Source organism: Aptenodytes forsteri, unplaced genomic scaffold (genome assembly GCF_000699145.1).
Source record: "Aptenodytes forsteri isolate BGI_AS27 unplaced genomic scaffold, ASM69914v1 Scaffold50, whole genome shotgun sequence".
Classification (NCBI taxonomy): Eukaryota; Metazoa; Chordata; class Aves; order Sphenisciformes; family Spheniscidae; genus Aptenodytes; species Aptenodytes forsteri.
This window is the reverse complement of record NW_008795126.1, coordinates 3775728-3787532: the sequence shown is the minus strand read 5'-3', so window position 1 is coordinate 3787532 and position 11805 is coordinate 3775728.

The following is an 11805-nucleotide window of genomic DNA, read 5'->3' as shown; positions in this document are numbered from 1 at the left end:
ATGGTGGAGGTGTGTACATACGGTTTTTCATTCATTTGCAATGTTTTCATTCCTACAAATATTTTTAATATATTTAAAATGGACTAATCTGAAATGGATACAGTATACTGCAGAGAAGTAAACTGTTTTTTCTATGCTGTCATTTGAATAGCCTGATGAGCTGGGGTACAGATGGGTGGCGTGTGTTTCTTTGGTGGCTGTTACTTTGAAGTAAAAAGGAAAGTGGTGTTTGGAATGGTTCATGATGATTGCTGCTTTTGGTAAAAGACAACAAAACTTGACAAATTCAAGAAAATAGGTTGTATTCCTTTTTACTTCAGATCGCTTGCAAGCTAAGAATGGTTTTTAAGACTGAGGATTATAGAAAGGTGCATTTCATCTCTGTTAGAACAAAGGTGAAATATGACAAGGAAATATTTGTTTTGCAGAAAACATGATTTTTGGACTGAGTTAAGAAAAATTTGTACAGCAACTTTAAATTGGGATCAAAAGTTGGTTTACTAATGATTTCTGTGCTAAGGTACAGTCTTGGTTACTGCTGTCTGACTTTGAAAGCTGGGTTTTATGGTGTGGTTATAGTGAAGAATTTAGTATCCTGCATTTTATTTCTTACTAGGTCTTGTTCGCATCAGTGGCGATATTTAATTGACTTTTGTTCGTAGTCAAGATCAGCTGGTAGAACACTTTTACCTCAATTTTTGATTTCATTATTGTTGTGATGGGTGGGACGTAACCTGTATTTATTTAAAAGGAATAAAATGAGAGAGATGGAAATAGAAATAAGACCTCCTGCCCTTCAGAAAAAGAGACTTTGTATAACCAGTATTATAACTACATACAATACTTTCCACTCTGCAACTTTGTGGACCTCAGACAAGCCAATCTCTGCCCTCAGTTGTGTTAGTGTAAACCTTCGTCATCGTTATTGAATCATCTTAGATGTGCTGAAATACAATCCCAAACTAGTACAAAATAGTTATATTTCACTAAATATTCCTTGAAGAGACATTCTGAAATTTACTCTTGCTCAGTCCTTCCATAGCACTGATGTGTGGTTGGAATTACTCTGATTCTGAGCAAAGGGGGGAGAAAAAACACCCCCCCCCCCCCCCAGCCAATCCAGTGACCGTTATTTATTTTTTTTATTTTTTACAATGCTGAAGTGCTGCAAAACTTGAACTATATACATCAATTTTCTGACCTATATTAGTTGGTGTATTAAAAAGTTTATATATTTATGCATTGCAGTAAACTTGGTGTGTGTATATATATATGTCTTTAGATTTTAAATTTATATATAATGCTTTACTACAGAAATGTGAACCACTATTTCCATCCTTGGCTGTCTTGTGAAATAAATCAAGTGCTGTTAGTTTATCTGTAAAACTTCCCTTTTTTGAAAATCTTACATTGTTCAATTTTTTTTCCTTAGACAAAGTGCCAAGATCCCATATTCAAAAGTGATGAATGTTCCTAAGTATCTAGTTCACTTTTGAGTTCAGTTTTCTAAGCCACTTAGAAAACTTTCAAAAATGTTATTCAGAATATTGCAGGCTGCTATCTCTTGAGTCCCTGTAGCTTCCCAATACACTTGAGGGCATTCAGCATCCGGAAAACCTAAGTAATAAATGCACATAATAAATCCAAATCATATATACTCTAGCAGTGTTCTGCAGTTAAAGTTATTGAACCAAATGTTTACACTTCAAGTAGGATTAACAGTAGGTATTCTTACTTTTTTTTTTCCCCCCAAACATAAACAAATCTGCTAGTAATTAGGGTGTGTTGCGAATGCACTCGGTGAGATTTGACCAAGAAGTTTAAGCCTCTTCACCTGAAACAGTTACTAACTTAATTTCTTAGCACGCGTGTACTCCTGTTGCTTTCTGTGCAGTTGGCGGCCAGGGACCAAGTCTCTAGAGACATTGTCTCCTGGAGTTTCGGGCGCATGCTCAAGCTGAAGATTTAAGCACTCCTGAGATCTCAAAGCCAGCTTCCTTGGCCTTGCTTCAAGGGGATGGGGACCATTCCCCATCTGCATTGTCTGTGGGGCTGATCCAGGAGATGTTCTAGCCTCTGTGTGTGCGTAGGCGGGAAGGGATGCATCTTTCGGGGTCTGACTTGTATGTGTCTGTCTGTCCAGTTCTGATCTGCAAGCCCGGTGATGAGTGCATCTCTTGGGATGTGCAATAACCGGGTTCGATTGCCTTCCGATTTGGAGGAAGGCTTTGAAGCCAAGGCTCTCCTTTCTCCAGGGAGAGCCTGATCGTACAGGTGATGGTGTATGAGAGAGGGATAGCTGACCTCTGACTTTTCTTGGGGAAATAGGTGGTTGACCTCAGTAGAGGAGGGAGGCTTTGATACCAGAGGTGCTGAGTGGAGGGAGGTCACCAGTTTCCTGAGCATGTTGAACATGCGAACAGCTATAGATTGAACTGGGTTCACTGGTACATGCCACCACCCCAGCTGTCCCTGCTTTCCTGGCGGCGGTGTACCCCTGCATATGATGGCTGAACTACACGGGAAGCAATTTGTGAATTTTCTCAGTTTGCAGTCTAGGGGTTTTAGGTGGTTCGGCAGTTTAGAAACTTGTTTAAGTTGTCTTTGCTTGGCACAGTAGCCTTAATTCCTTCCACCTTGTGAATTGGCACTCAAATACAGCCAGTTCCCCCACAGGTGATGTTCTGAATTATTTTCTCAGCCAGCTGTCTGTGCAGTCTGCTGGCTTCCAAACATCAGGTTTTTAGGCACCTTCCTTACTGATTTACCAAACTGGGTGCCTCACTGGGGTTGTGAGTTCATCACAGCATTGAAATGCTGATGTTTTGAGACCAACGTCTGTATCGCTGAAGGGTGCTGCCGACTTGGTGCCCACCACGCCTTGGATTGGGGCTGGGTCCTTGGGTGCAGGTCTCAGGTGGCTGCATCTTGAGTCAAGGTCAGCACAATCCCAAACGAGGACTGGCTGGGTCGCGTTGCAGGCTTGAGTGACTTGATTTGGGCCTCTGCATCCTTTCCTTCCCCTGCTGTAGAACTGGACAAACCCCGGCCATTGTAATCAGAAAATCACCACGTATGGGGTAGGGGTTGTGGAAGATGAGAATAGCGGTGGCTTTTTTCTCCCCTCACTCCACCTCTTACCACAATTCCACCACCCCCAGCCCCAAAGTTTCCTCTTCCTTTTTCCATGCCATAGGTTGTTTTTGGAAAAACTCTGGAATTGCTAATTTAAGGGTAAAATCAAAACTTTGAGTGTACAAGTGGGGAAAAAAGAGATAATACCGTAAGTATACAATGGTGTCCTCTGTGCTTATTTTACACGTGTAGTCTTGTGGCTGCTCTGCACAGCAGAAGGAGTGATTACAGAAGCAAAGGTATAAAGTGCTGTTGCTCTCATAAAATAAATCTCTTGGGTTTCTTAGGGAGGCACACACCTGGCCTGGTCTCCGTTCCTTACCTGGCCTTGTGAGATGCTCGTGTTCCTAAAGAGTCAGTGTTGGATTTCAAATTCTCATCCTTTCTGGTTTTATAACCTGAAAAAGAGGCATCCTGAAGAGTCTTCTGTTTTGTTACACCACAGCAAGGTCTGCCTGTCCTCAAGTATTTTATCAGCTATTCCTTAAGTTTTAGTTATTGTGAAAATGCTGTATCAACTCAGCTGTTCCTGGTCAAGTGACTCCGTAGCTTTGAGGGTACCTCATCTTTAAATTGAAAGCAAATTAATATGAGATTACATAAAAGGATAGCGGTGAATCTGAAAACAAAGGCAAATTTCCAAAATCAGGTCACTAATAACTGTGGGCAGGCTGTATCCCTTTTGCTTTTGACTGCACAAAACTTGCATGTGACACAGCCTGCCTTCTGAAGCAGAGTTCTTGCTGAAAATAGGATTTTTTTCATCAAAGCTACTGAAGTGCCTGGCTTGCTTTATAAACTCCCCTTCCAGAAAACACCAGGCAGCTTAATTTCTTTTTTGCAATGTTTCTTGTGCCTGCATGGCTTGGTAAATGCACAAGTACAGAAGTGAGGGGTTTACAGAGCATTTTTCCCTGTTTTAACTGCAGTTTCTCTGGTTGGTTCCATAAATACTGTGGCCGTACAGCCTGCATGGGTTTTGGTAATGCGCATGTGCCATGCAAAGTGCAGGATGCAATAACAAATGCAAGTTGTTACAAGTGCCAAACTTTTGGTTTCCTCTGTATATAACAATAATTCAACTGTTCTATTAAAATACAGAGATGCTTAAAATTCACTGTGTTCCAAAAAAGAGCAGTGGTTTTTTTTTTTTTTTTAAATGAATGCTATTTAAAACACTGTAAATCTTTACTTTTTTTTTTAAACTGTTCTGCAGGTTTGTGTTACTCTTCACAGCTGCCTTGAGACATCACTCCATGTGATGCATATGGACACTTTGCTCTTTATTAGAGCAGTAGTGCCATGCAAGTATATAATAAATGGCAGCTGACAACAGGTTTTAGTATTTAAAGTTATAAATATTTAAATAAAGTGCAATTTGCTTGAATTAATCTTATCTGCAGAAGGAAAGCTGTGTCTCAGGAGGTGTGACTACACCCAGAGACACAGGCATACTGAAGATTGTAGCTAAGTTATGTTTTGGTGCCACTCACAGCGATGCTTTCCAAGGAGTTACATTTAATTTGGGGTATGGATCCTTTCTGCCTCTAATGTTAGCATCAAGGTTTTGGGGGTTGTGTTCTCTTAACTCTTTGGAGTACTTAAACAGCTTGGGTGGGAGGGGTGCTAATTATATATATGTTTGTTTTGCAGTTAGAAGCTACTATTTCCATCTTAACTTGGAGTATTTCCTTTTACCGTTAAGGAATGAGTACAGGCTTGCATTTCAGTCGTCAGTGCTGTAGCCTTTTGACATTTGCCATTTGCTGTTGCTCTTCGTTGTTTGTTATTGGAGTTGAGAGCTGCGTCAGTAGGGTCTGTGTTTCCGTGGCACACTACTTGTGAAAGAAAAGTAGGGAGATCTGTCTGATCGCTTAAGTTTGGGAAGGTGAGCCAGTAAAAGCTGACTTGGAGATATCGCTGTAAAGCCAGTAAGATTTGGGTGAAGCATTGCTCATTTTCTATAGGGGTCACATCTGTGTGCTCTGAAGTTTTATTGATAGGTTGGGCACCTGCTCTCCAGCATCCCTATGGTTTTTGGTTTGTTTTTTTTTTTTCCTGGGAAATCCCTTACTGTAGGAAGGATTGCAGCCAGGCTGTAAGGTAACATCTCTGATCAGCCATGCCCTGCGTGACTCTGTAATCTAACTGCTGTTGTACTCCAGTAATCAATTCGCTCAAATTTTTTATTGTCAGGTAAGCTAAAAGAATAGACTGAAACCATGTGAAGTGCCTGACTAGATAAATACCTGCTAAAAAGGATTAAGGGTAATGGGAGAATTAAACTATAAACTGCCTCCAGCAGGTGATTATGCGGTAAACTTGTTGGTGATACAAAATCTTAAAGATATTTTAAAAAATGGCTTGTTCTAGGTAGCTGCTTATTAGTTATAAAAATAATTAAAAAACATAAAGGATTTGTGTAGAATAATATTTGAAGGTTATTTGAAATAATCTATTGAAATATCTTGAAAAGCGAGCTGGAAGGTTCGAACTTTTCATTGTAAAAGGCTAAATCTTGTTGCCTAGTATTTTTGCAGGGTTTCATGTGAATAATGAACACCTGCCAGAGCGCATCAGTAAACATGCTCAATGCCGTTGCCTACCTATGCCCTTGAATTTTCATAATGAGATGAGACTATACTGAGCCCTTGTAGAAGCTGATGGATCTGATTACAATAATAGGATAGAAAGAAGCATCCCCGGTGTAAGTAACAACATTTTACTGATAAACCATGAAAATGCAATTTTTTTTTTTTAAATACTAGGTGCTTTTGAATCACCACCTAAGGCCCTTGATTTATTTTTTTTGTTTTTCTTTGCCTTTTCTCCTTCCTTTCTTTTCAGTTAATGCTAAGACATCCTCTGTTTCTGTCAAGGGTAAGTTTCTTTCATCTGTAGTTCTAAACCCAGTCAGAGCCTGAAAGATACCATTTAAGTAGGCTGTACAGTGGGCTGCTTTTACAAGTGTAATTTCTGTGCATTCTGTTAGCGTGCTGCAACCTCTACTAATTTCAGAATAGAAAAAAACCTGTGGAACAATATTGCACCTGATGAAAGCAAGAGCCATTTTGCAAAGTCTAAATTTCGGTATGCGATAGGCAGCATGCTACGAAAACCTTATCCCTGGCTGTTCTTGAGATCCTCACCTTAATGATCTCGCGTGCTAAAGCTTCAGCTAGGCAGCATCTGTTTTATTAGTTTACACGTGATAGCAGGAAAGCATTATCGTCCTTGTCGCTTGTTTTGCTATTTTTAGGTCTTAAAAAGCAAAGTCTGCTTAATTATTAGAATAAGTAAAACTACACTGGAGTATCTGGCAAGGTGGTCAAGTTGAACAGAGCTGACATTCTTTAAAGCTCTTGTTAAAGTTTCTTTCTGAAGGGAAGCCCAGGAGTACCCTCTTAAGAAATACTTTCAAACTCTTTCAGAACTAGCCGTAAACTAGTCCAAAAGACTCTTCTGGATTGCTTAGAGAAACCGGGATCTGTTCTAGCTTTTGTTTGCTTGGGGAAACAGCTGCTAAGTCAATTTTAAGCATTTTTTTTTTCTCCATGACTTCCAAAACCTAATGATTTGCTGCTTGTAATTGAAACTTTTTTGTATTTAAGGGTCTGAGACTATTTCGCAATGTATGGTGAGTATTCTATTGTATCTTAGTTTGATGTAAACAGCAAGCTGTGTTCTGGTGGGCTCCTAGAAGGTAGCGTTACAGTGTTGAGGGGGTAGGAAAAGTATCAGTAAAACAACAAGATTCTCCTTATACTGCACATGGGCTTGCTGTGTGTGTCTGATGGGGCAAGAGGCCATTTTTGGCACAGAGCTCGTGTAATTGCCACCTCTTTCTGCCCTTGGCGTTTGGGAACGCGGCTGGGATGTTGCCCAGCTGCAGACGTGTCAAGTGCCGGAGAGGACTCGAGGCTGTGGCTGGCTGAGAATTGACCCCCAAAGCCCTGTCAAACCAACAGATGCAGATTCCTGGGCATACCCCATGCATAATGCTGCTTTCTGGTCTCAGTTGCTTTGTCTTTTGCTCCTATTAACAGGATTTTGCTTTCACTCTTGCCCCAAATTTACATCTGAATGCGTTGCTTTTGCCGATGGTCACTAGGAAGAGCTCCTGTGGGTTGGAGGACGTCCACACAACTTGGTCTCTCTGTGCACTGGCTTTTTGCACATCTCTGCATCCTTTAACTCCACCCGGTGTATGTGGGGAGAGTGCTTAATACATGATGAAATGACTTTTCATTAAGCTTGTAAAACTAATGTCAGCAGGTTAGAGATCACCTGAACATCTGTTAGCAATCCTGGGGGTAGAACACGTGTAGCCCACTCCCGTGTATGCATGTTACTTGTGGCTGGAAGTCTGCCGCCTTGTCCGTAGGGAAAAGCCCCTATTCCCAGCTACCTCATTTTTTTTTTCTTTGCACTTTGTCAAATCTTTTTGTTTTGTTTTAAATTGCATTTTGTCCTTCAATAAAAAACTAAAAGCAGACAAGAAGCAGGGCAGAATGATGCCATTGTCCAAGGACAGTTTACTTTAATTTCATTTTAAATGCATGTTTCTGTACAAAAAGACCAAGGTTGACCTGCAGCTGCTGTAAAAAGTAAATAAAAATTTATATTACTTGAAAGTAACTATTATACTTATAAATGAGAGAAGCAATTGAAAGACTGTCCTGACAATTTTTAAATAGGAAAAAAATCTGTTTAAAAAATAGAAGTCTCTGCTCTTTTAAGGACAGATCAGATAGTTTTCTCTCTGCCTCTACTCTGCACTGTTTTGCCTGTGAACTTGATCCATTATCTCAATAGAGAGATTCACTGATTTTTCTGTAATGTCTAATCTGGATTTTTTTCCATGGAGTTCCCCATTTACTCACCTACAGAGGAAAAACTGTTCAAATAAATACCCACCTTCCATACCTGAGATTGTGTATTTGCCCATTTATTTGGGATCTTCAAGTACGCAGGGGTTTGCTGAGCTTGAAGAATTTAAAAAAAAAAAAAAGTGTGTTTTCTTCTGCTTCTAAAGGTGCTATTTTGACATATTTTTGAATTCCTTACACTGTGCTTGACTTCTTGAAGTACCAATGTAAGCTGATAATCAGCTCGTGTTTGTTCTCTGGGGTGGGTTTGTGGGTTGTTTTTTTTTTTTTTTTGAGTATTCAGTCCTTTTTTTTAAAAAATATCCCTTTTCATAAAGACAGCTTCCGAACTGTCAAAGGCCTTAATAATACAAAATGTAATGGGAAAGTGCTGCCTTTTTTCTTTCTTTGTGAAGGCAAAACCAAGAAATGCTTCACAGGGAACATTTTTCTCTAAAATTTTAAGTAGCAGCTCATATTAACTTTGAATTAAATGTAGCAAACGTTTTACTGGCCATGCACAAATAGTAGGGGTAAAACAAGGAGCTATTCATGTCTCTGCAGACTGTACCAATTAGCTGCTAATTCCAGAGCCTTCTATTGGCATCATGGTGGCCATTCCGTAAATATTAATCTTCTTGGGCTCGGTCCCAGGACCTGGCTGTGTGTTGTTCCCTGCGTGTCTGGGACACGCTGACCTACCTGGCTGTCAGAGCATCTGGATGTTGGGCCAGGTATGGGTTTTGCCTCAGACCTCATCTGTTCAGCCCTTGTTTCAGAGGCACGCGTGTCGCTGGCAAGGTCTGTTCACCCCGCAGGGTTTAGCCGCCCCATACCGCGGGTGGTCGGGAGGCAGAAGGAGGGAAGCTACCGACTGCTGCCATCGCTAGAGTGACGTCAGCTTGGTAGATCTGAGGAGAAGGCTCCTGTAGATGCAAGCCATGGAGTAGAGAGCTGAATTTGAGTCCTGTGTAGGAACTTTGTCATCCTTACTGTGCTGTCTTTTTGTTTTTGTTTAATCTGTATCATCAGTTCAGTTTAGGGATTTGGTAATTTAACATTGCTAAAAGTTTTTCATTCTGTGGAGGGCCTAAAAAATCGTACTCCTGCCCTGTCTGAAGCAGCAGGAAGGATCAGGGGGTTGATGTTTGAACTTGTCCCATCTCCAGACATCAGGTTACTGCCTTTTGGTAGGCCTCACAGTCCCAGTGGTGTAGCATTTCTCAGTCTCGTTAATCTAAGAGCCCTTTAGGCTTTTGAAAAGAGTCTAGAGACTGCCTTGTTGTTCTCCTACTGCACGTGTTGGGTGCTGCCCTCCGGACCATCCTAACTCATCCGGACTGTCGTTCAGGAACCACGGGCTGGTGGCCTTCATGAGGTGTATCTGCGTTACCTGCAGCACTGTCTGAAAAACAGCCAATAAATGAGGGACGACGGAGAACCCTACTGAGCTTGCAAATCTTTGATCCTCTTATTTTAGGGAAGGCTGAAGAGCAGCACCATTCATTGCCAGGCCTGTGCCTGGAGTCTGAGCCTTGCAGCTGTGCCCTGGCAGCTTGGGTAAGGATGAGTCCACCCTGCCCCTTACATAAGGGTAAGATATAAAGGTTTATGGGCTGAATGTTATAGGAGATCTAATATTTTGCATTTGTTGTATTTAAATCTTGAAAATATTGGAGGCTCTGGAACTATTTCTGCAGGGTGGAACAGCAAGTATTAGCCTAAATAACTGGGAAGCTCCTGGCCACCTGGTTTTCCCCACGATTTTTTTTTTTTTTTTGAGAAAACAGAAATGTATAAACTCTTCCCAGTTTGTATGCTTATTGTTTAATAATCTGAAGTGGGAGCCTGACAAGCTGAGATTGTTTTCATTTTGCCTTCAAAAGGAAAAAGCAAAATTTCTTCACATTAGATGCTCTACCTTCAGAGGTTTCCCTCTGTAAACCATGTTTATTGAGTACCATGAATCTTGTAGGAGGGGGCTAAAGAATTGAAATATGTATTATTTGAATGATGACTAATATACTTAGTCTGACTTTGTACTGTACAAGTATTCTATTTTAGCGTAAGAGAACGAAATAACAACTACCTTGATTAATCCAATTATGGTATCTGTGTTCCATGAGCCGAGTAATAGGAGGGTGTTGGAACGTAACGCCACGTTGCTGCTGCTCTCGTAAAGGTTCAGTGTTCTGTCAAATCTCAGATCTTGATAATTACCAGGATATTGTCGGAATATATTGCCACTTTTTCTACAAAAAATATGTCAGTGTGGTGTGGTAGAAACACTCACCTGGTCTTGTTTACCATCGCTGGCGTGCAGCTTGACAGCAAGGTTTATTCCCATCACCCAGCTGTCATGCTTTGACTTCTGTATTCAGATGTGTTTACCGTTACAAGCTTTTTATGTGCGTTCGTTTTCTGTGGGTCTTTTTGTGCTTTGTGTGGGAATGGAGTTTTTGCTTTTATTTGTTTATGTGCCCACCCCAAAATCTTCCTGTGTTGCTTTAGAAATGAATCCATGAATCGCTTGGGGACAGGCTTTGGAATGCTCTGACCTGAGTATGTTGAGTTACTTCTGTTAAAAACAGGGAAAAATAAGGCATAAATGCTCTTTGGCCTCAATCAAACTATGCAATACAGCGCACCAGAGAGCTGAATTCCTTGTGATACAGAAGGCGCACGGCTCTTGTGTCCTTCCAAATCCAGTCCTTGGTCCAAGGTTAGGAGAACTTGTACTCAATGGCTGCCCAAGAATCTTGCATCCAAATCAACTCTTGTTCACTGATTTTCCTCCTTGCCCCCCGCCTCGCCTGACAGTTTATTAGGTGTTTTAACTCGGAATGACGTGCTGTCAAAGTGTATCCCTCCTGTCAGTCTCGTATTGTCGTCAGTTGGAGCTTGTCTTGTAAACCCGCCAGTGTGGCTTACCTGCTGGAGTAAGTTAGGGGCCACTTCACGACGTTTGCATCTCTCTGCTCTAGAGCATGTCAGGCATTTTGGGTTTGCCGTGCCCCTCCAGGTGGATGTGCTTTTATGTTCCTGTGGTGTTCAGTTGTGGGTCTGGTGCCTACAGTGAAGAATACCTGTGACGTCTCAAATCCAGTCCAAATAAGTTTTCATTTCCACCGCTTGTGCGTGTGCATGTGAGTTTGATTTTGCTGCTTCCATGGCAATTCAGGGATAAATGCCCACGTGGTCAGGACTGCTGGTGAAGGCTCTTTGTTCTCCTGTTGCTTCGTTTTTCCAGTGAAGTTTGTTCCTTGTGTTCCTCTTCTTCCCCCTGTTAAATACTAATAAAACCGGTACACTGGTTTCCCCTGGTTCTACATCCCGCGAGTAGCTCTTCTCTACCAGTTGATCATGTCTTCTCACCTTTACATGCATTCTTCCGAGTAGTTTGCCTGTATTTGTCGCTTACTTAACCCACCTTGTACCTCATTCTGCTTCTCCCTCCTAACTCCGTTTACTATTTTGTCTTTCTTTAATTCAGGTTAACCTCAATTTATTTCTCTGATTTCAAAAAGGGATTTCAGTGCATAACATAGGAGACAAACAGAAAATCTCTCTGCAGACGTCTGTGTGCTGGGGAGGGAATGAATACACAGGCACAGTGTGAGGGGTTCAGCCTATTCCGTTCCTAACCCCAGGTTTTTCCTAGTGCTAGGCAGAACAAAGTCTGAAGGCGTTTCTTATTTCTTTTGGTAATTGAAAATATTTGGAGATTTTCTTCTTCGGAAGTAGCCACTGCAGATGAGCAGCTGGCATGCGAGAGGGCTGTTATGCTTCCATATTCAGTATT